The sequence below is a fragment of the Lissotriton helveticus genome, chromosome 7 (genome assembly GCF_964261635.1).
Source record: "Lissotriton helveticus chromosome 7, aLisHel1.1, whole genome shotgun sequence".
Taxonomy (NCBI): domain Eukaryota; kingdom Metazoa; phylum Chordata; class Amphibia; order Caudata; family Salamandridae; genus Lissotriton; species Lissotriton helveticus.
Window position 1 is genome coordinate 53,795,226 of NC_136068.1, and position 22,678 is coordinate 53,817,903.

Consider the following 22,678-nt stretch of genomic DNA (forward strand, 5'->3'; position numbering starts at 1 on the left):
TGTGAAGCAGATGTGAAATGTGCAGCCAAAGGGGATTTCAAATTCTTAGTTCTGATGGTGCTTTTGTGTTCCGTTAAACGGATTTTCAGTTTTCTCTCAGTCTTTCCCACATATGGTAAACCACATGGGCATTTTAGTAAATACACCAGATTCATGGAGTCGCATGTGGCATTGGTTCTGAGGTGTATTGTTTTGTAGTGTAGCTCCTATTTTCCCAATAGGCTCTGCGCATTGGAATAGTACCTACAGCAGTAAAGGCCTAGGCCAGACGTTAACTAGGTCTACTACTGTCGATACTAGACTTAATTTTTGGGTTTGCCAGCTAAGCTCAGAGTTCGCTAGAAACTTTCTCGAATGTTCAAGGAAGGAATTAACTCCCCTGATTAGACAAGAAGGGATTTAGTTTCTGACAACCATAGAACATGACAACTTTGCTCTCCCCTAATCAAGAGTCAATCTCAAGAGTCGTGTGAGCACAAGGCAATTATTTTACTCAGTCAGTACGTGCATTCTTAGTCTCATCAGAATGTAGAGAAAAGGAAGAGACGGGCGTGTTCAATAAAAAGGTGTTATTTATTGATCAGTCTCTTTTCTCGTACAAGAGAAATGGATCGATATTATTGCAATACTTATAGTTAAGTAAAGTGCATACATTAAAAGCAATAGTATAAAATAATACTGTAAAAACATTGATATGGTTTCTGAGCCATATGATGTTTAAAAATGATTAAAATATATTTACATACACATATACATTTGACTAAACGTACTCAACTGGTGTTTCTAAATACGCCTACCCCGTGTACCTGACCTAAGTCTAATGCGTGGGCGGGAATAGAAAGTTACAGTTTAAGTTAAGTTTGTTTTTGCCAAGTGAATAACTAAAGAATTCTCTGTGAGGGGTTATTCAGTTCTGTACCTGGAATTTAGGATGAATGAGGAATGGTATCTCTTTCTCTGCTCTCGATATTCCAGGCTGCCTGCGAGGGCTGCCCAGAAGCGCCGGTGCTGGGTCTCTCGGCTTGAGATAGCAGCGCGTCTCTCAGCGCGTCAGGAAGGCGGGGCTGCTGCCAGCGGGGTCTGCTTCTGCTCTCGGCTTCGGCAAGTATGGCTGCTCCGTCTTGTCACCACGCGTGTGTTTGCATAGGGCAAGGTCGGCAATATTTATACCTTAAAGGTGCCGAGATTGACGTAAGGATGGACATAGATACGTCAATAAAGATGTCATACGACTTGCTCGTTAGCACATTCTTTACTAAAGTTCTCTGTGAAATCAAAACAATGGCCGCACGGATTATCCAGGTTGTCATAGGTTTGATTTGTTATGAGAACGTCGTATGCCTTATCAGGGGCTGGAGGAATGTCGCTTGTCTAATTAGATCTAAAGCGTTATGACCTAATCAGATAACACGTTCCTGTGCCGTAGTGTGACTGCGTCAGATAACGGTATCTGCATCATGGGGGTTTTCTTGCCTCATGGGCTGACTGTTAGTTAACTTGATAGTTAGTTTAACCAGAATAGGGTCAGGAATAGGGGGACTGATTCAGAACCTATAGAAATACACGACACCCACTCCACGCTAACTATGGTCATATCTACTAATCTATGCATAGTATAACATAGTACAACATACTATAGAGTATAGTGTATACCTTACCACCCCAAAATACATAAATGCATTTCGAAATTTTCAAATATACTGAAAAATTGCAGTCATATATATTGTATGCACTTAAGCTATGAATTAAATGCAAAAGTAAACACGCATTTTTATGCATTATTGCTTATTGGTATATGAGAAATACACATGAAATGGCTCTTAATATGGCTATACAGAAAGGAAGGTCGAGACCATTTCATCACATAATAAAATATTTGTGAACATACCAGCGGGCAGCTAAAGTGTATAAAGTATCTAAAAATAGAAATTTTAGTTCTCTAAGAATAGTTTCTTACTTTAAGCAGAAGATCAGTGTCCCGGGAAAAATATACGAAGAAAAATATTTTAGGGGCTTGCTGAAAAATTGCTGTCCGTGAACTGGATTGTAATTGTTCATGTGACTTTATTTTTAAAAGTTGAAGGCCGAATTCAGGGAACGCCGTGTGCGAGTTTACTCAAAAGTCTCTATTTCTGTTCTGGAGAGAACATCATATCATTCAGGCTTTCGAAAAAACTGTCAACAGCTTCATGGGAAAGTTCCACTAAGTCGGAAATAGGTGTAACCATGCATTCATGCGCATGATTGTCTGCAGTGACATTCTGATTCGCATTGCTGACAGAAGGTCGTACCTGTTCGATGCTGCTTTCATCTTGAACTTCACTACTCTTCAATTGTAGTGGTGAAGATTCCAGGAATGCCGTCATCAGGATTGGCAGCCTTTGAGGGCAGCACAAAGCGTGAACCTTGGTAGGAACCAACAGTGTATCTGCATCCACCGGCGCATCCGATTGTAGCGTCAGACAGGTGTCTAACACGCATTCTTCTCCGCATAGCAGACACCTTAGTACAGGTAAAACACACCTTTGCCACATTGGTCGAAATGATAGAAACCAAGTCATGTTCAGGTCTCTAAGCCGGGAGAGTCCCAGGATTTTTGATATCCGGTCCCGGTATCCAATGGCTAGGATCGTATCTTCCATTGTCGCGAGAGTTTGATCTGTGACATGGGTTGCCATAACGAAAAATAAGGACTAGGAATAGGATTCCTGCAATTAGTCCCAGGATCAGGGGAAGTCCGCCAAAAATCGAATGGACGAAATCTGGAAAAATACCCAGTATGGCTTTGAATGGTGTTAATGCCATCGAAAATACTGTCTTAAATACCTTTGAGACCCCTGTGGTATCAGAAATATTTAAGATTTCGCTCAGGATTTCCGCGAAATGTACGGGGGAATTAGTTGATAATAATGTATGTATCTCTGCAGTCGTCCTTGCGACTTGTAGATCATACGTTTCTTTTGATGACGTGAGCCTTGTAGGCGTCTGAAGAAGCACTGTTTTCATTCTGCTTAAAGTATCTATTCGAATAGAAGTAATTTTCAAACTGGGCCATGCCCTTGCCTCCCTGTCTGGAAAGGAGCTGGGGAACAAAGAACGTCCACAGCACTTGACCTTCGCCGTTGTAGTTACTAGATAAGGAGTCCCGGGCATAAGACTGCAGCATCTGCGGTCTACAATAAGAATGTAACTCCCATTATAGAGTCTTTGAAAGAATGGTTCTATTTCAGTTGCAGGTGCGCCTTGCTGGTGACATGAAAGGTTGTATGAATTCCCTTCACAGGCTCCGTGCAAACTAATACCGTTACACAGAAGCGTGCCGCTTAGTGACATAGCACAATTGTTGCCACTAAGAAACACTTTCTGTCCTTTATTACTGACACATGCATGTGAATAGGGCAGGTTCCAAGTTGTTTTAAGGTACCCCTTTCCCAATTTCTCGTACATGCCAGCCTGTATATATTTTTGGCAGTATTGAAACCTGAAGGTTGAGATTGGAATATTTATTATTCCATGGATTATCCATTCACTGACAGGTCGTTCTGACATTGTCAATGGTAATCTTTCTAGTTTTTTAATGCTCAAGATTGTATAATCAGCACCCTTTTGCGCCATACCGATTTGTCTATCAGTAAGGTTAAAGATTTGGAATAGTGACGTTGTGTTGATTAAACGCCAAGGCACATAGCCTGAACGCAGATTTTGTAACGTCCAGCCAAGCTGTACAATGGAACGCAATTGTGACTGACCATGTTGTAATAACAGTAAGTCTTGCGATAATATATCGATTGCTGAAGACACAATGCTGTCCAATGAAAAAATTCTGGAGGACAGAGTCATTAACCCATTGTCCACTATAGAAAGTGATTTTTCCAAATTGATACGGTCAATTTCCCGTATTCTTTCTGCTGTCTCAATTTGAGTTACCTTCCAGGCCTCATTGTATGCTGCATATACAGAGGCTGCTATGAAACGCTTTTGACGCTGTTTGCGTGGTCCCATTATGAAATCACGCAAGTCAGCACCATCAGTAAGTAAAGTTAGGTGTTGCTTAATTTCAGGCAGTGTGGAAGTTTGTAGCCATTGAAGGCATAATTTGCCCACACTGTAGGTTGTTATTATCCCTGGGTGATGTCTTTGGGGATATCTAGGGTCTGGCCTGGTCATTTTGAAACCCTGTGTTTTATTCAGGAATCTATCTTGACAGTGATTTGTATCTGTGGGCCAGATCAACCATTGTTTCCAATCAGGATGTGTTCTGTTTTGGTTTAATATATGGTTTACGTCTATCTCTTCATCTGTATCAGAGCTATTGCTAAACATTGTTGGCTTTGGAATAGACGGTTTAATTAAATCTTTCATTTTGGCTAAGCCAAGACAGGTGGTTTGTTGAACAGTGTCATTTAAAAATATCATTTGTTCTGGGATCATGCAGGCTCTAAACAAAGCTTCTAAACCCTGTACTTGCCATTCTTTTGTACCCCAAACACTTTTCAAATCAACATTTTTGTCCCAATAATCAAATCCAAAAGTATTCATTTTTTCAAAGAATGAATCTGAATATATCAATTTTGTGTTGGTTATCATGGTTTTCATCCCTGTCTTGTTTGACAATTTAAAATAAAATGTTTCAGCATTACTGATGTTAAAACCTGAAAAATATGAATATTTGTCATAAACGGTTCTAGAGCTCCCTTTTGGAGGTGTAGCACAATGTTCCCATTGATTATAATTTAAAACATTTCTAGGTTGTGCAGATTTATGCAAAAAATGGTTACCATAATGGTTATAGCAATACATACTATCATAATTTGTAGAACCTTGCAAATAATCATGTTTTGTAAATTTAGCAGACATTACTAAGTCAGACATCATGTTGTTAATGCTTTCGAAGTCCCAATCATCAGCAAAAGAGTTTGGTTTTGCAAAATCACTCAAGGAGATCTTGATTTGGTGTGGATACTTCAGGATCTCGACCGGACCATAAATTTCATAGTCAGTGTTGTCCCAGGCTACCCCACCAGGTATCGGATTGGCTGTGAAGTTGGCTGAAGAAAGTTCTGAAGAAAGTTCTCTTTTCTCGACGTGTGAAGATGTGTGTGGTTTGAGGATCAAGTTGATGTTCTGACTTGCTGTGTCCATTTTAGCATATTTTCCCTCAATGAAGCGTCCCAAAGTAAATACCATGATGAGCCAAAGTATGAGGATAAATGCACCAAAACCCACCCAAAATTCAATCCATGGAGAAATCAGATATGTTTCTTTCAGTTGTTTCAAAAGTTCCTTAGCTTTGTCTTTAAAGGATTTTGATGATGGCTGTGTCTTTGATTCACTGAAGCCTTCAGAGGAATCATCGAAGTTGATGAAGTACCCGGATGCAGTTCTGTCAATTGTTCCAATTGCTTCAGGATTTTTGTTTCTTGCATTGTCACTCGGTACTTCATTGTAGATTGGTGTGTCTCTGCTAAATGTTTTTATTTGGGTTTTCAGAGGTCTTAGTTCTATTGCATTGTTGCATAGTCCTTCTTGTTCTTCTGTAGGCGTTTCGAATGTGATGAGCCTCTTTGTTAGGACCTCTGTACTAGTAGCAAACCGTGGTGTTCTGCTACTTATTGGGAGTCCACTTGGCCTACTGTTTGTTATCGGCCACATGTTGTGGTTTTACCAGGTCGATGGATACAACTCGGTTCTCCTTTTTTCCAGCAAGTGGCGGTAGTACAACTGATCTTGTCCCGTTGACAGACAAGACAGGAACTGCTTTTCTGTAAGAAGGCCCAAATTCCTTCTTTACCGCGATCTTCTCCCTGACTAGATCCCCGACTTTTGGAATCCAGACAGGTCTTGCTGGGACAGGTGGTGATTCTTCAGTGGTAGGTGGCTGTTGTTTCAACTGTATGTTGCTCAGGTCTTTTCTTGTTTTGTTTAAGTCCTGCAAAATAGCCAAACGGTCTTTGACATCAAAGGTTTTTTCTATTACCACTGAAGTCTGACTATCAAGGTCAGAGATCAACATCCTAGTTCCGAATAATAATTCGTACGGACTGAATCCCTTCAGAGAATTTCTTGGCAAGTTATTTAGACTACGTTGGACACTTATTAGATGTTTGACCCACCCAGCTCCCGAACCTAATATCCTTTCTATTATAGATTGCTTTCTGCCTTGGTTTTTTCTTAACACCATCCCGTACCCTCAGGAAGGAAGTGAGAAGATTCCAGCTGGGCTGTGCTCATTTGGCCATGTTTCCCCCCCAGGCTGGATTGCCTGAGTGAAAACAATGGTCGAACGTAGCATGCTCTTAGCGTATATGCCATTTAGACTCGCAAATCTTTGTATAACAGTCCGGACGTCAGCCGAGTGCTGAGGATCTACATTATAAGTGGAAACTAGCCTGTATATGTTAATCGCAAGCCATTCTTCTTACTGGTGATGTTATCTGCAGTCAGATTCCACCGTATTTTATTTTTTCTCTCCCCACTGCGATTTCTGTTGGTTTGGGCAGTTTTTTACAAACATGGTATGATGTAGGCTCATGCCTGGCCACCAGTACCGTGATTGTAAATCTTCCAGAGAATCTTTTAGTTTGAGGTGTCCAAGACCCTCACCCATATGTGCGTCTGCGATTAACAAGCTTCTCCTGTCCATGTTTGGAATCACTCTATCCCCCACTCCAGGGATTCGAGCAAAAGGGACGGAGTTTGCATCGATTATGTATGTATAATTGAGTGGATAGTTGATCGGTAACGCTGAGCAGTCGCCTTTTGATGACGTTTTCACCGCCAGCAATGTTTCACCGTCAATGTATTTTAATGTACGCTTTTTTCGAACTACGGGAGCCGATTTAGTGGCTGCCGCTTCGGCTGTTTCAGCCAATGAATTCCCTACAACGTGAACGCCATCACGTTGATGACTCAGTGAGTGAGTCACGTGAGTCTTTGGTAGTTCTTTTTGTAAAAGAGCTATTTGTTCCCAGAGCAGTCTCTGCTTTATTGGTGCATCTGTGTCATCTTTGTAACCGTTTTGAATCCATGTCTGTAAATCCTTGTTGTATGATTTGACGCAGTAATATGAATCTGACACTATAAGTGTCGGGAATTCGCGATCCGCATTATCTAGCGCCATTTTCAATGCGATTATTTCAGTTTGTTGTTCTGAATTAGTTTCTACTGAGTGTGATTTTGTTAATAGAGGTTTTAATATACCTCCGCGCCACACTTCTTTTGTAATCTCACATGTGGGGTTGTATGCTTGTTCTCCCCAAACGGAGGGTTGAGCTTGTCCGTCTGTATAGATTACACAGGCGTAATGTCGTAGAGGCAGAATGTCGATTGGCAGAGGATACGTCTTTTCATATTTTAGATTTTTTAATTCTTCTAGTTCTGGATCAAAGTAGTAGTATACTTTGTCCGTTGTTATTGAATTCACACATTGTATCCATTCTGGATTCAATGTTGTTGTTGGTAAATTACACGGTGTTGTTAGTGCCTCAAAGGCTGATTCTGCTGTTCTGACTGTGATATGTCTACCGTCAGCTATGTCTTTTTCTCTAGCTATTGCGGTTTGAACTGCGCGAATGATTTTTTCTGTATTACTGAATTTCTGTTCAGCTTCTGTGTACATGTGTGATTTGAATGCAATTGGTACCATTTCTCCCTCATTAGAGGTCAGGTATGTGAATCCGCATCTCCCTGGGATGACTCGGATCACAAGGTTGCGTGTGTTATCACGTGTTTCTAATTTTGTTTTAATTAGCATGTCTGTTTGTAAGGATCTCAAAATTTCTGTGTGTGTTTGAGTCCAATTGGATCTTTTAAAGTCTGGTTTAATTAGATCATAAAGGGGTTTGACCCTTTCTGCGTAATTTGCAATGTATGTTCTTCCGAAATTTAGGAAGCCTAGAATTGACTGTAGGTTTTTTAGTGTTTTAGGAGCTTGGATTACGGCACATTTCTCTAGGAAATTGTCTGCCAGGCTTTTACCTTCACTTGATAACTCATATCCTAAGAATAGGACTGTCAGATGGGCAATTCTGGATTTTTTAAAGTTGAATTTGTAACCCTCTGCCGCGAACCCAAGAATTATGGTGTTCACTCTTTTCAAGTGAGTCTCCAAGTCATCATCTGTTAAGTAAATGTCATCGACATAAGATAATGCTTCATCATCATATAGTTGTAGTAATTCTGTTACTCTCGCTGAGAATACCCCCGGGCTGTTCTTGTACCCCTGGGCTAACCGACAGAATTGTTTTTGAGTGCCATTTACTGAGAATGCAGTTAAATATCTGCTCTCCGGTGCTATGTTTTGACAAAAGAATCCATTGGAGATGTCCAGGGTTGTTTTGTATTTTTTGCGCACTATGTTATTCATTAGTGCAGCACTGTGTGAGTTTTGCACTGCAAAGGTTTTGCAACATGTGTTAAGGTGTCGGTAATCCAAAACTAGACAATATGAATTGTCTGGTTTGGAGACCGGAAACAAAGGATTGTTCATTTGTGAGGTGCAAGTTTCAATCACCCCCTGGTATTCTAGCTGATCTAGTATTTCATTTACTTGTTTTTTAGCTTCTTGCTTAATTGGGTACTGCCTTTGTGCAGTAGGTTGTGATTTTAACTGGATTTTGTGAGGAGGAGAATCCTCATCCCATCCTACATGATTTTTATATAAAGCAGGTGCTAAGGCCACTGCCCACTTTCTAGCAAGTGTATATTTTTTATGAATCGGGATTTGATTCGAGAAGGCAGGCATAATTATTTCTTCGCCATGAGGGCACTCCCTGACAAACTCTGGTGGCCAGTCTTTTTCAGCTAGAAGGATGTCATAGCCTTTGGAGAGGTTATCCCAAAATAGTCCCCTTATTTTCCTAGTCTTATCTCCCTCTATACGTAATGTTATCTCGTATATCTTGTGGGGCTTGCTAACTCTGGTGTCTGCAGTTTCCACTTGAAGGTATTCATTCGTGTCCACTGTCTCCAGATGATTCATAAGGACTTTGCGAGCTATGCTCACCTCTGCTGCGCTGTCTAGCATTGTCTGAGCCCACTCTCCGTTTTTCAGTTGTGTCCTCAGTATTCTCGGCATTGTTAACTACCTTGATACTGGCTACCTTCTTTTTTGGAAATTGTAATTTCTTTTTTAGTTGAGCAGGTTCCTTGTCTTTGGACTTGGCGTGCTCTTCTCTTTGTTCTGATCGTCCTCTTCTCTCCGATTTCTGCGAGGAATTCTGAAAAGATTGAGAGGGACGTGTATCAATGTCTTGATATCTATCAGGTTTTTTAATATTATCCCTATTTCTAAGGTTATATCTATTCCCCGAGGGGTCACTCTGCGGTGACCTCTGTCTTTGGTTTGGAGATTTCTCTCTTCGCCTAGGAGACCTTCCTCGGGACTGGAATTTCTTTTCTTTAGGATTGGATTGTTTGTTTCCATCCCAGTTCTTTTTTGGTGAATTATTATTAAAAAATATTTTTTCTGGACTTGTAGTCAGTTGCGGTTTTACTGGTATTCCACCTAGACTATCTCTGCCTAGTTCTTCATAGGATTTTTCTATGATTCTGGCAATTTCAGCTGGTTGGTCTGCTATATCTGTCTCTTTTAACCTCTGGCGGATCGCCACGTTTGCTGCTTCACCTTTTATGTTGGCTAGTAATATAGCCGAGACCTGCTTGAAGTCTTTCAGTAATTTCATACCAAGAGTTAAAGCAGGTTCTGGACCGTATTCATCTTGAATTTGTTTTAGCACATCTGGTATTACCGAAATGGATGGAACACCGTGCGTTTTTGTATAGATGGAAGCAAAGACTGTACCCCAAGAGTCGCAGTCCTCAATGTGTGGTGCGATTCCCATTGGGAGACATATAGTCAGAATCCTGTGTTTTTCTAACGGGGTGGTGTCAGGAAACACCGCCTCTATTTGGGTGATTTTCTGTGCCAACCAGAATGGTATTTGTTCCCGTTTAGCCGGAACTTTCCCTAGGCAGGATTGGATGTTCTGTGGTGTGATTTTATTTGTGTTCCCCTGGTGAGGGGTCAGCTGTGGTAGTTTAATCGCTGGCTGAATTGTAGAAGTCCGCATCACATACTGTACTAATTGTCTGTGAATTTTTAGTAATTGTTTTAGCTGTATTAACAGCTGTGGTGCAGGCATCTCGTCGATGTCTGGATGTGGTGTGTATCCGGCTAGGACCGGCCACGTTGCTCCTGGTCTACCTAAAGGACCGAGCCTGGTTATGTGATTATTATGTTTTAGGGCGCCATCAAATAAGAGCAAATGCTCTTGGAATTTGAGTGGTACTTCCACCTCCTCGAAAGGAGTGTATGTTTCAGGAGGTTCCTCTACTTTGTAATAGTGGAAGTACTTTGTTACAGCATTAGCTGCTGGAAAATGTATCCATGAATAGTATACCTCTGTCTGCCGATATTCGTGTGCCTCAATTACGAATATGACTGTGCCACCTCTAGGTGTCAGTCCATTTTCTATAAGTTTTAAGGTTATAGATCTCCTTTTAATGACCGGAATGAGTGTTATATTCGGGTCTGCTGCTTGCATGGTAGCATCAGTATCTGCGAGTTCAGTTGCTAATCTAACTGCCTCTCTTTCATCATCACTCTCTGCCATTTTACAGACAGGATGGTATTATGTTTGTTTGCAGATCAGGTTTCTTTATGGAAACAGAGATTAGATGCACAATATTTTGGAACTGTTTATCCTTCAACGTTGACTATACCAAGAACCATACATAGGAGTTCCCTCCTGTGAGGTTTTGGAGGATATAACCTTTCACCCACTCCAGACGTCTTTGGAGTATTTGGGAAAAGGGGTCTGAGTGAGAAAGCACGACTGAGTTACTCTAAATGTCTTACGTTAGTTTTATCGCCCTTCCAAACGCGTTGGGCGCCATGTAGTGTAGCTCCTATTTTCCCAATAGGCTCTGCGCATTGGAATAGTACCTACAGCAGTAAAGGCCTAGGCCAGACGTTAACTAGGTCTACTACTGTCGATACTAGACTTAATTTTTGGGTTTGCCAGCTAAGCTCAGAGTTCGCTAGAAACTTTCTCGAATGTTCAAGGAAGGAATTAACTCCCCTGATTAGACAAGAAGGGATTTAGTTTCTGACAACCATAGAACATGACAACTTTGCTCTCCCCTAATCAAGAGTCAATCTCAAGAGTCGTGTGAGCACAAGGCAATTATTTTACTCAGTCAGTACGTGCATTCTTAGTCTCATCAGAATGTAGAGAAAAGGAAGAGACGGGCGTGTTCAATAAAAAGGTGTTATTTATTGATCAGTCTCTTTTCTCGTACAAGAGAAATGGATCGATATTATTGCAATACTTATAGTTAAGTAAAGTGCATACATTTAAAGCAATAGTATAAAATAATACTGTAAAAACATTGATATGGTTTCTGAGCCATATGATGTTTAAAAATGATTAAAATATATTTACATACACATATACATTTGACTAAACGTACTCAACTGGTGTTTCTAAATACGCCTACCCCGTGTACCTGACCTAAGTCTAATGCGTGGGCGGGAATAGAAAGTTACAGTTTAAGTTAAGTTTGTTTTTGCCAAGTGAATAACTAAAGAATTCTCTGTGAGGGGTTATTCAGTTCTGTACCTGGAATTTAGGATGAATGAGGAATGGTATCTCTTTCTCTGCTCTCGATATTCCAGGCTGCCTGCGAGGGCTGCCCAGAAGCGCCGGTGCTGGGTCTCTCGGCTTGAGATAGCAGCGCGTCTCTCAGCGCGTCAGGAAGGCGGGGCTGCTGCCAGCGGGGTCTGCTTCTGCTCTCGGCTTCGGCAAGTATGGCTGCTCCGTCTTGTCACCACGCGTGTGTTTGCATAGGGCAAGGTCGGCAATATTTATACCTTAAAGGTGCCGAGATTGACGTAAGGATGGACATAGATACGTCAATAAAGATGTCATACGACTTGCTCGTTAGCACATTCTTTACTAAAGTTCTCTGTGAAATCAAAACAATGGCCGCACGGATTATCCAGGTTGTCATAGGTTTGATTTGTTATGAGAACGTCGTATGCCTTATCAGGGGCTGGAGGAATGTCGCTTGTCTAATTAGATCTAAAGCGTTATGACCTAATCAGATAACACGTTCCTGTGCCGTAGTGTGACTGCGTCAGATAACGGTATCTGCATCATGGGGGTTTTCTTGCCTCATGGGCTGACTGTTAGTTAACTTGATAGTTAGTTTAACCAGAATAGGGTCAGGAATAGGGGGACTGATTCAGAACCTATAGAAATACACGACAGTTTTTCCAGTACGGGGATGATTGATGGAGTTGCCTTTGATTATATTGTGGCAATGACTGCAATTGTGGCATGGTTTAGTTCCAGAAAAGGTTTCTGCTCTATGTGGTGAAGTATGTTCTAGCATGTTTTTCAAATTCTTTGCTCTTTGGTAGGCAAACAGGGGAGTGCTGTTGAAAATTCCCTGGAAGTCAGGTTCTAGTTGTACCATTGACCAGTTGTGTAAGAGAATCTTTTTGATGTTTGGGCTGTTTGAAGAGTATTTAGACACAAATACAGGCCTCTCAAGTTTTTTCTGACGGGAACTCAACATCAAAAGTTCTTCTCTGGTTCTCATCTTTACACGTTCTTGAGCAGCAGATAGGATTGTGTCAGGGTATTTTCTGTCTCTGTATTTGTGTATGATGTTGGTTTCAAATTTAAGATAATCTTGTGGATCTGAACAAATTCTTTTGGCCCGTAGTAGTTGGGAATACGGTAAATGTTTCTTCAAAGAGATGGGGTGACAGCTGGTGTACAACAGAGCATTGTTGCGATCCGTTTCTTTGATGTACAGACTGGTTTTCAAACTGCCGTTGTCGATGGTAACCTGAATGTCTAGGAAAGGCAAGCTTTTGGAATCAATATGGTGAGTGAACCGTATGTGGTCATCTACCTGGTTGAAGTAGGTCAGAAACTCAAGGATCTCTTCAGAGGAACCAGACCAAATTAAAAAAATATCGTCTATGTATCTCCAGTAAGTCTGTATTTTGCTGCACCATTGGGGATTATCCAAGATGTTGTCAATTTCTAACCGATGCATAAACAGATTAGCGTAGCTGGGCGCTGCGCAATTTCCCATCGCTGTTCCGACGGTTTGGAGAAAAAAATCGTTGTTCCAGCAAAAATAACTGTGATATAGCATGAAATGCATCAGTTCCAGAATGAGGACTTTGAGATCTTCGTCTATTGGGTAAGATAGTAAGAAAGATTCCAACGCATCGATGCCTCTGTTGTGAGGTATGGATGTATATAGTGCGCATACATCGATCGTAACTAGGATGTATTTGATGTTTGGATTCAAAATCACTTTGTTCACTTTATTCAAAAAATCGGTGGAATCATGTATGTAAGTGGACATCTCTTTGACGATGGGTTGGAGGTACATGTCCACGAATTTCCCGATAGGTTCATGGATGGAAGTTTTGGTCGAGACAATGGGTCTGAACGGTGGTTGTTGTAGACTCTTATGAATTTTAGGCAGCATGTGAATGCTGGGGCATTTTGGGTTAAGTTGAATCAGATATTTCAGGTCTTTTTGAGAAAGTGTTCCCATGAGTAGAGCTTTGTCAAGAATGGTTTTCAAAATCTTTACGAACGCTTCTGTGGGGTCTGAAATCAATTTCATGTATAGTTGCTCGTCGTTTACGTGAGCTGTTACACTAAGATGGTAGTAGTCATGGTCCAGAATCACTAGGGCTCCCCCTTTATCAGCTCTACAGCAGGTGATGTTCTGATTGTTGGTGATTTCACGTAAAGCCCTGTAGTCTTTGGAACTGAAGTTTTTTATCTCGGGTGAAGTCTTTTTGTGATGATCTTGTAATGCCTTGAGGGTTATTGTTTCATATGAGTCCAATATTTTGTGGCTGACAGGGGCCACAAACTGGCTCTTCCCTCTCAAATCTTTACATGCGTGTTGAATGCTTGGACCAGTGGGAGGATTCACATTAGTGAAGAAATGGCGTAGTCGTAGGTTTCGCATAAACTTATAGAAGCTGATTTCAGTCTCTAGTTCGTTAGAATGGTATATGGGGACAAAAGAGGTCCCTTTTTGTAATACCTTCATCTGGTTGGTTGATAGTTCAGTTCGTGATATATTTATGACAAGTTGGTTTTGCTCCTTGTTGCTTGAGCTATCGATGTGGTTGTCTCGTTTGCGGCGGATTCCGCCCCGCCTGAGTCTGCGTGGATAGCTGGGCCTTTCTCCAAAAAATGCACACCAGAAGTGGTGGGAATGGTTTGCGGAATGCTTGCCTCTGGATGAACCATGGTCTGTGATCTGGTGTTATCCGTTTGTTGGGTCGTTCTAGATGGTCTGTTCGGTGGTGGGCCTCGTCTTTGGTAGGTGGATCCATCGGATGAAGTTTCATCGGATGATTGATTTGTAGGCGGTCTTTGTTGTCTGCGTTGGGCATAGACTTCGGCCCAACTATATACTTCACCCAACTTATAGTCCATGGTGTCTCTTTTGTATTTTCGTATTTTCCTGTCATTGATCTCTTTTGTATATTTATCCAGTTGGATGTTGATGTCATGTAAAGCTTTATCCAGTTCATCCTTATTCATGTTTTTTTCAAGATTGTTATGGATTTGACCTATTTCTTTTTCAAGATCAGAGATGACCTTGGAAAGTTCTTCCACAATCAAAAGAATTAGGTCAAGGGAACAACGATTTAGAATAGCGTACCATCGTTCCGAGAACTTCGGGTTGTTCCTGCAGAGAGTCGGTTTGAGAGCAATGCGTAATCCTCTCGGGATGCGCTGGTCTTTGTGATATCTAATCAAAGTTCCAGCATGTAAACGCTGGTTGATAATCCTCTTGGACATGTACAGTAGTTGTCTCAACATGCTCGGGTTAGAGAAAGTGCTGGTAGAGGTAGGGTCCACCTCCTTTACGAGAGAATAAATCCTTTTGGTTTCTTCGATGTCAAATCCAAAGGTGTCCGCACGGTTAGCTGTTATGTTCGAAATTTCTTCGTACGACATGTTTTGATAGGGTGCACACACTAGGTAGCCAGAAATTCTATACAAATGAAATGGTGGTGTGCCACACCACCATTTCATTTGTATGCCTGTAGCTCTGCCATATCCTTTGGGAGGGTGGTAATAGAGTCCTCAGCTTCACCAAGTCTGGTCTCCGCCGTCGTCACCCTCTCAGTTAGGTTTCTGAAGTCCTGGCGCAGTAAGAGGACTTCAGAGCCCACTTCGCCTATTTTAGTCTCTAGTGCCGTTCTGGAGTCTTGTATATCAGTCCTGGAGGCCTGGATCGCCTCCAGAAGCATGGCCGTGTCCGTGCGTGTTCCCGGCAGCCCCTGGGTCGTCTCCTTGTGCGCCCTTGTAGTGGCGTAGCTATCAATCTTTTCTTGTCTAGCCGGTCTCGCCGTCGGGTCCCTCTTCCCCATTTCGATTCCTGGCTGAGACCAAAGTCGCCTGGGGTTGCCCGGCTAGCCGGGGAGGAGGGAGGGAGATCGTCTCACCCACCTTTATCCCGATAGCTCTGCGGGTGAGATGTAGTCCGGGCAGCGTGGGCAAGGCGCAACCCGTGCTAACCACCACTATTCTCCGTAGTACCAATAGTGCGTCTGCCCCACCAGTCCCGGTATTCCGTGGGCAATGGGCCCTCTCTTCTACAGTTTATGGCGGTGAGCGGCCCCCAGAAAGATCAGTTCAAAGGGCTAGGGGAGCGTGATTCCTAGGCAGTATAGGCAGGCCCTCAGACCCAGAGGGGCACTTCATGTAAAGTCATGCGTTTCCCGCCGTTTGGGCCCCTCTGGTAATAGCGCAGAATTTCCTTTTTACGGTGGGCAGCGTCGCCAGCCAAGTCCCTAGGGTCGACGGTCTGGATCACTTCGGGTGACGGGGGCCCTCTCCTCCACAGCGCCGCCCCCCAATCACTCATGCAGGTCAGCGGTTCTTCTCCGGTGGGGGCCCCGGCCTGGTCCTCACTCGTGGGGGGGAGGGGTGAGGGGAGGGCAGGTTCGCACTCACCGGCTGCCGTTCTTCAGTTGAGTTCCCCGTATCGGCCGATCCTTGTCTCAGGCGGCAGTGCGCCTCTCCGGGGTCGGGTGCAGCAGCGCGGGCATGCCAGACACTGGACTCGGGGGGGCCCTCCCCAGGATCTCCTGGACAACACCGTCTCTCGGCTCCCTCTGGGTCGGAGGGCTCCGAATCTCGTCCCGCAGCGGCTCCCCCCCGTAGTCCACACGCCTCCGCCGTGGCCCCTCACCCGGCGGCAGGCCCCGCCGGGTGTCCTTCCCTGCCGCTGCAGTTACCCGCCGCCGCCGCCCCTCAGGAAGCCGCTCACCGGGGACAGAGGGTGGGGGCGCAGGGTGTCAGATCTCTTCGCAGCTGGCCGGACCCTCCCTCCGGTCCCGAGGACGAAGGCGCACCGCAGGCAGCAGGCCCTGAGGCCGGGGTGGAGTCAGATTCGGGCCGATGAAGCTCGCCCGGTCGCCATCTTAGGGAAGCGATCCCGCTCCGGCGTGTGACCTCCCTCGGCCGACCACCGCCAGTAATCGCTCGGGAAGTGCAGAATTTCGGCAGCAGAAGTGTCAGAGCTAGCCCCTACTTCGGTTTTGGGGCTAATTTGGACAATTTGGCAAGTTTATGTCTTTGGATTCATGCAGTGCACCGGGAGCCGAGCCGAAGCACGTCCTACTCCTCCATGCTGTTGGCCACGCCCCCATTGCTGAAGTCATTGCCTGTCACTGGGAGGTGTTTTGCTAACAGGTGAATGTTGTGGCATATTGGCCAATGCCGAACCATCTGAGATCGGCGTGATAACTGTAGGGAGTGTGTCCACCTTGTTTTTGTATATAGAACATGGCTGTTGTGTTGTCCATCCAGACCAAGACAACTTTGCCTATCAGGTGGACTAGAAATCCTTTCAATGCTAGGTGAATTGCCTGAAGGTCTAGGTAGTTGATGTGGAGACTCTGGTGTTTGATTTCCCAGAGACCCTGCACTGTGAGATCCTGTTGGTGTGCACCCCATCCTGTGAGGGATGCATTAACTATGAGAATGATCTGGGGAACAGGGTCGAGGAATGGCCTTCTCTTGGATAGGTGTTGTGTATTCCACTACTGCAGAGAGTTTTGTGTGCAGCTGTCACCCAACACTAGATCTTGTAATTAACCCTGTGAATGAGACCATTGACTCGCCAGACATTCTTGCAGCGGACGCATGTGGCACTATTGAAATCTGAAATGCCGTCATACCTAGTAGTCGATTAACTGTTCTGACTGTCATGTGTTGATTAGGTGAAACTGATGTAGCAGTGCTGCAATGTTGTGAATCCTGACTACATTTGGGTAGGCTAATCCCCGCTGTGTATTGAGATTACCCCCTAGATAAGGCTGAATCTGTGAAGGCTGAAGGTGTGTCTTTTGTATGTGATTTTAAACACCAATTGATGAAGAAATTGAAGAGAGATCTGAGTGTGTTGCAGGCACAACTGAAGAGTACTGGCTTGGATGAGCCAATCGTCCAGACATGGGAAGACATGAATACTCTGACTGCGTAGATGTGCTGCAACTACCGCTAGGCATTTGGTGAACACCTATGGTGCGGTAGTGATTCTGAAAGGGAGCATTTTAAACTGATAATGTGTTCCTGCTATCACGAACCTCGGGTATTTGCAGTGACTTGGATGTATTGGGATGTGAAAGTTAACGACGTTTAAGTCCAGTGCAGACATAAAGTCACCCTGTTGTAATAGAGCAATCACATCCTGAAGAGTTGCCGTGTGGAAGTGTTCTGAGAGGATGTAATAATTTACTGGCCTGCGGTCTAATATGGGCCGGAGTGAACCATCGTTTTTGGGAATGAGGAAGAATGGAAAGTATACGCCTGAACCTTGTTGTTCTGGAAGAACAGGCTATAAGGCTCCTTTTTGCAATAGAGCCTCTGCTTCTTGTTTGAGCAACGTTTGGCATTCTATGGAACGTATGTGCCTGTGAGGTGGGATGTTTGGAGGTGTTTTGATGCGCTCCAGACAATAACCATGTTGGATAATATCCAACACTCACTGATCTGTTGTCCTGGTTTTCGAGGCAGGGAAGAAAAGTTGTAGTATTCCCCTGACAGATGTTAAATGGTAGGGGGAATAAGAAGTGAGTCACTGTTTGGAAGTTGAGGGTTTGGTGCGAGGAGAGACACCCTGTCCACGCCCTTTATAATTATTTCCTTGATATGTGCCTTGATAATATCACCTTGAAGGGGAGGTCTGATGCTCTCGTCTTTAGGAAAAGGTAGAGGCATCTGATGGTATTGTCTTGGTGAGTGGGGATTTGAAGCAACCCCATTGACTTGGCAACCTCAGTTTTATTCTTCCTTTTTTCTAATGTTTGATTCATTTGGGGACCAAACAGATGTTGTTGGTCAAGAGCGACTTTGAGGAGCGTCTGCTGTACCGCTGGCTTAAAGCCAGATATGCCTGGCCAGGCATGTCTATGCAGCAGTATGCTTGTATTTATCCCCCTGGCAGCTGTGTCCGCTGAGTTGAGGGCGCATCGGATTGAACTATTTGAAAATAATTTACCCTCCTGGACAATTTGGTGGTCTCTTTTCGTGTACTCCTCAGGGAGATGTTGGAGGAGTTACCCCATTTCGTCCCAATAGGACCTGCCATACCTCGCCAAGAACCACTGAGTGTTGCCAATTCACCAATGGTTGGCTGCCTGTGCTGCCACCCTTTTCCCCCAAAGCATTGATGAATTTATACTCTTTGTCGAATGGTGGGGCATCTGCTGATGTCTGGGAGATGGCCCTCTTGCGGGCATTAGATACCACGAGTGATTCAGGGGAAAGTTGGCCCTTGATGTTAGGTGGATCTGAGGGTGCAGCTTTGTATTTCTTGTCTACTCTTGGTGTAATAGTATGTGCCTGCACCCGATCTTTAAAGATTTCATCTGAGTGACGGAGCAAACCCCTTTAGCATGGGCAGATATAGGCATGCCCCAGTGGTAGAAGAGAGTGTTTCAAAGAGAAATTCATCCTCAATGGGGACTTTGTGCAAAGGGGCTTGTGGATATGCACCTGCCCTAGCTATAAGTTCCTGGAAGATGGTTGCATCATCCGGGGGTGATGGCTTAGCTGGATAACGGTCTGAGTCATTATCCCCGGGAGAAGTTAATGTCGTATCTGACCCATGGATCTGTGGATTGCTGATTATTATTCTCCCCTTCCCCCTGATCCCCATTGTAAGTCTAGGGGAAGCCCTGTGGAGTAATGTCTCCTATTTCACTAAAGAAGTGATGTGATGAAGGAGGCAGTGAGTCTCAAGAACCAGTTCTGGTGCCGAAATGGATAGTTTGGTGCCGAGCTTGGTCTATGTTTCAGCGCCGAGGTGGTCGGAGCTGAAACGGCAGAGGGAGGGTTACTCGGAGCTGATGAGGCAGATGGTCAGTTCAGCACTGAGATTGGTCAGCTCGATGCAGATGCTGGAGGTTTCGGCCTGGCTTTTGTTGCAGGTCTGAGGGCAGGGCATCCTTAACAGATATTTAGTGCCTACCATAGCCTGTTGACAGTGGTGGCCGGGAGCCGCCCTGAAGGAAGGTCCTACAACTGTAGGCTGAACTGTATTCCAGGGTCAGATTCGGAGTCTAGTATGGAAAGGGCCTAATCCTCTGCTGCTGAGGCCTCACGCAGTTCTTCCTCTGCCTGTTTGACATCGTTTAGGCCAAAGATGTTGGGTGTCTCTTCCAGATCATTGTGCTGCATCTCTTTCCGACGAGTGCAACAGTTCTGCAACGTTTTCTTCGATGGAAAAGATTGACAGGCCTCACAGTAATCCTCGTTGTGGTCGGGAGATTAACACAGGTTGCAAACCTGGTGGAGGTCTGTATGCGGGTATTTCATGCAGCAGTTGGGACAGAATCGAAATGGATTTTGGTCCATTAGCAGCACATCGTTGGCCGAAGCCAATGTGATGACAAAACAAGGCCTGAATGGGCATACCCCGAAGGCCGTAACTGGAGAACATCGAATTCACGACTGAATATTGGGTCCGGTTTTTCGAAAGATGCGAGTGGAACTGGAACAAAAACAGTACCGATGGGTATGGAGGTAAACAACAAAGTGAAGGGAGCACAAGAACAGGCTTAAACTGGAGCGTCTAGGACCATGTCCGAACCGGATGGTGGAAAGAAAACAAACAATGGAGTCGATGCCCATGAGCAATATCACAGAGAGGAGGAGTCACTTTGCCTCGTGACTCGAGAGACTTCTTCGAAGAAAAGCAACTTGCACACATCTGGACCTAACACTAGATGGCAAGAGTATGCAGAGTATGTATCTACAGCCACAGCCAGTCGTGGACCAGGGTCAGCGGACTCAACAATTCTCGCCTCGGTGCCTACTCTAACCAGGGATCACACTCGGCAACAATGGGCATTAAGCTTGCCTCATCTCTTGCCCCCCACAGACGCCGGGGATGCCTGGTTTCACCTTGGAGATACCCAGAAGGGACCATCTCACAGGGAAAGCCAGGACTGGTTCCCCAGTGGTCTCCAGCGCCGGGACGCTTACGGGCAGCCGTGCGCTTACAAGTCCAACACATTTACACATTCAATCGAACATATATATCGCTTTTCCCACATGAAAATCTGCAGCACCAGTTAAAATGCACTATTTAGCTTTTTTTTCTACAGGGAAAACATTTTCCCTCATGAAAAAATCCCCTTCCCAGCTTTTTGCAAATCTTCATAGTGATTTACTCCTATCCTGGACCAGAGTAAATGCCTGATCCTTTCTGGAGATGGAACAGGTTGAAGACAGGTTTGTGAATACTCACAAATGTGTAAGTTTGTGCATGTTCATAAACCCACAGGTTAACATCCATTCCTGTGCAAACCCTCACAAACACAAAACTGTTTTTTAAGTCGCTGGTAAAAAAAACGAATCTTCTTGTACGTGTAAGTTAAACGTGCTTGCTCAAATAGATTTAACATTCGGGTGCATAGTTTCACATTCCATAACCTGAAGGAATAATACACATATAATGTATGGGTGCAACAACTGATTCCATGACATAAAAACATCCTTACTGTTATCAATTCTAAAAGCCTTCAGTTCTTAGATAGATTGTCACTTCACTGCTGCTTAGGTCAAAGAGGCAGGATTGAAAAGACCAGGGCCGGACTGGCCGTAGCGGGCACCGGGTGTTACCCAGGTGGGCCACCAGGGTGGGGACCGTTATTTTTACCAGGGGTGGCAATATCGGCCCCCTGTAACAAAATCGCCCAAAACCGGCCTCAGAAAACAGCTCAGCCACACTCCCCCCCTCTCCCCCATGTGGGGCAGGCCGATCAGTTTGCCAGGGACGGTTTTGGTTCCCAGTCTGGCCCTGGACAGTAAATGATTGGGTATTTTCAAATGTTTATCAGGGTATTTTCAGGTGTGTTTCACACACCAATTTAGATGAAGCTCAACAGTGCTATTTACTGGCGTTCAGAACGTAGATCAAGGCACGGATGTGTGTACGACGGTGGCATCTATATTCAGGTAACCGTCTTGAGGCTTTCGCTCACCGGCAGCCATTGCCATACATCGGTGCACTCCACCTTTTAGATGCATTCCGCCTCTACTCACCACGCAGCCTAGTCCTGATACTCACTGGACCTGCGTGCCAATCCGTGATCCTTGATTCCTACACCCCTGAAGAGTCACATCCTTAACAACGAAGTGTGTCGAAACACGTGTCGGCTGGTTGTATTTCATATGTACTGATCAGAATTGAATTATAAACACACATCTAACGTCGCTGGATCTCGACCTCATTTATTGAACTTTGTCTTACTCATCAGGTTCTTACTGAAGAACCACGTAATTTGCAATCGTGTACATTTATTGAACTTTGTCTTACCCATCAGATTCTTATTGAAGAACCAAGCAATTTGCAAATGTGTGCACAGGATTTGTCTTCATTTGTTTGATAGGGGACTTCTTCCTTACCTATGCAGGGGCTGTTAACTGCCTGGGTTTGTTCCCCTGACCTGTTTGCACCGTGTTATCTGAGCAAGCACACAATCTACTTATTTCGCACCCACTAGAGCGCCATATCTTCCTGTCCCACACCCAATCTCTCTTCACGCCTTGTTAATTAAGCAAACTGCTTTTTAACTAAACTATTGGCATGCTGCCTGTACCAAAGGGGTTAAGTAGTGTACGGTGAAGAACATTTAGATTTAAAAACAATAATGAGATACAGGCAAATCGAGTCCACTTTGAGATATGTTTTACTTTATTGAGCTGAATTTAATGTATTGTATTTCTCATTTATTTATTTCTTATCTCGTTCTGTTCCTTTTTTCTCCGCAATATTTCTAAATTTTTAAATAAAGCTTTAAAAAAAAAATAGAATCAACTATGTGCAGACAACAGCGTATTTTCTGATGGAATTTCTACAGTAAGATCCGCATTATTAGACCATTCTGTGGGCCTTTCTGGACGTAGCGGAAATACGGGTCATACAGATGATATTCCGGTCAAACGGAAGACAGCAAAGAATAGGGCCAAGGAATGACAAAACTCTTAAAATAGCCAAAGAAGAGCAAGGTGTGCCTACTGTAACATTGTAATAGTGGCTATCAGCTCTAAAGACACTGCTGCATGCAAATGCCATTGATTTATAATCTACTCTTCCTTCTCAA

The 22,678-nt window shown here is 44.0% G+C and overlaps 1 protein-coding gene across 1 annotated transcript in view; it reads right to left on the reverse strand.

Moving 5' to 3' along the window:
* Nucleotides 1-22,678, reverse strand: part of LOC144768019 (alpha-2-macroglobulin-like protein 1) — a 325,643-nt gene that overhangs the window by 225,237 nt on the left and 77,728 nt on the right. The window lies entirely within an intron of this gene.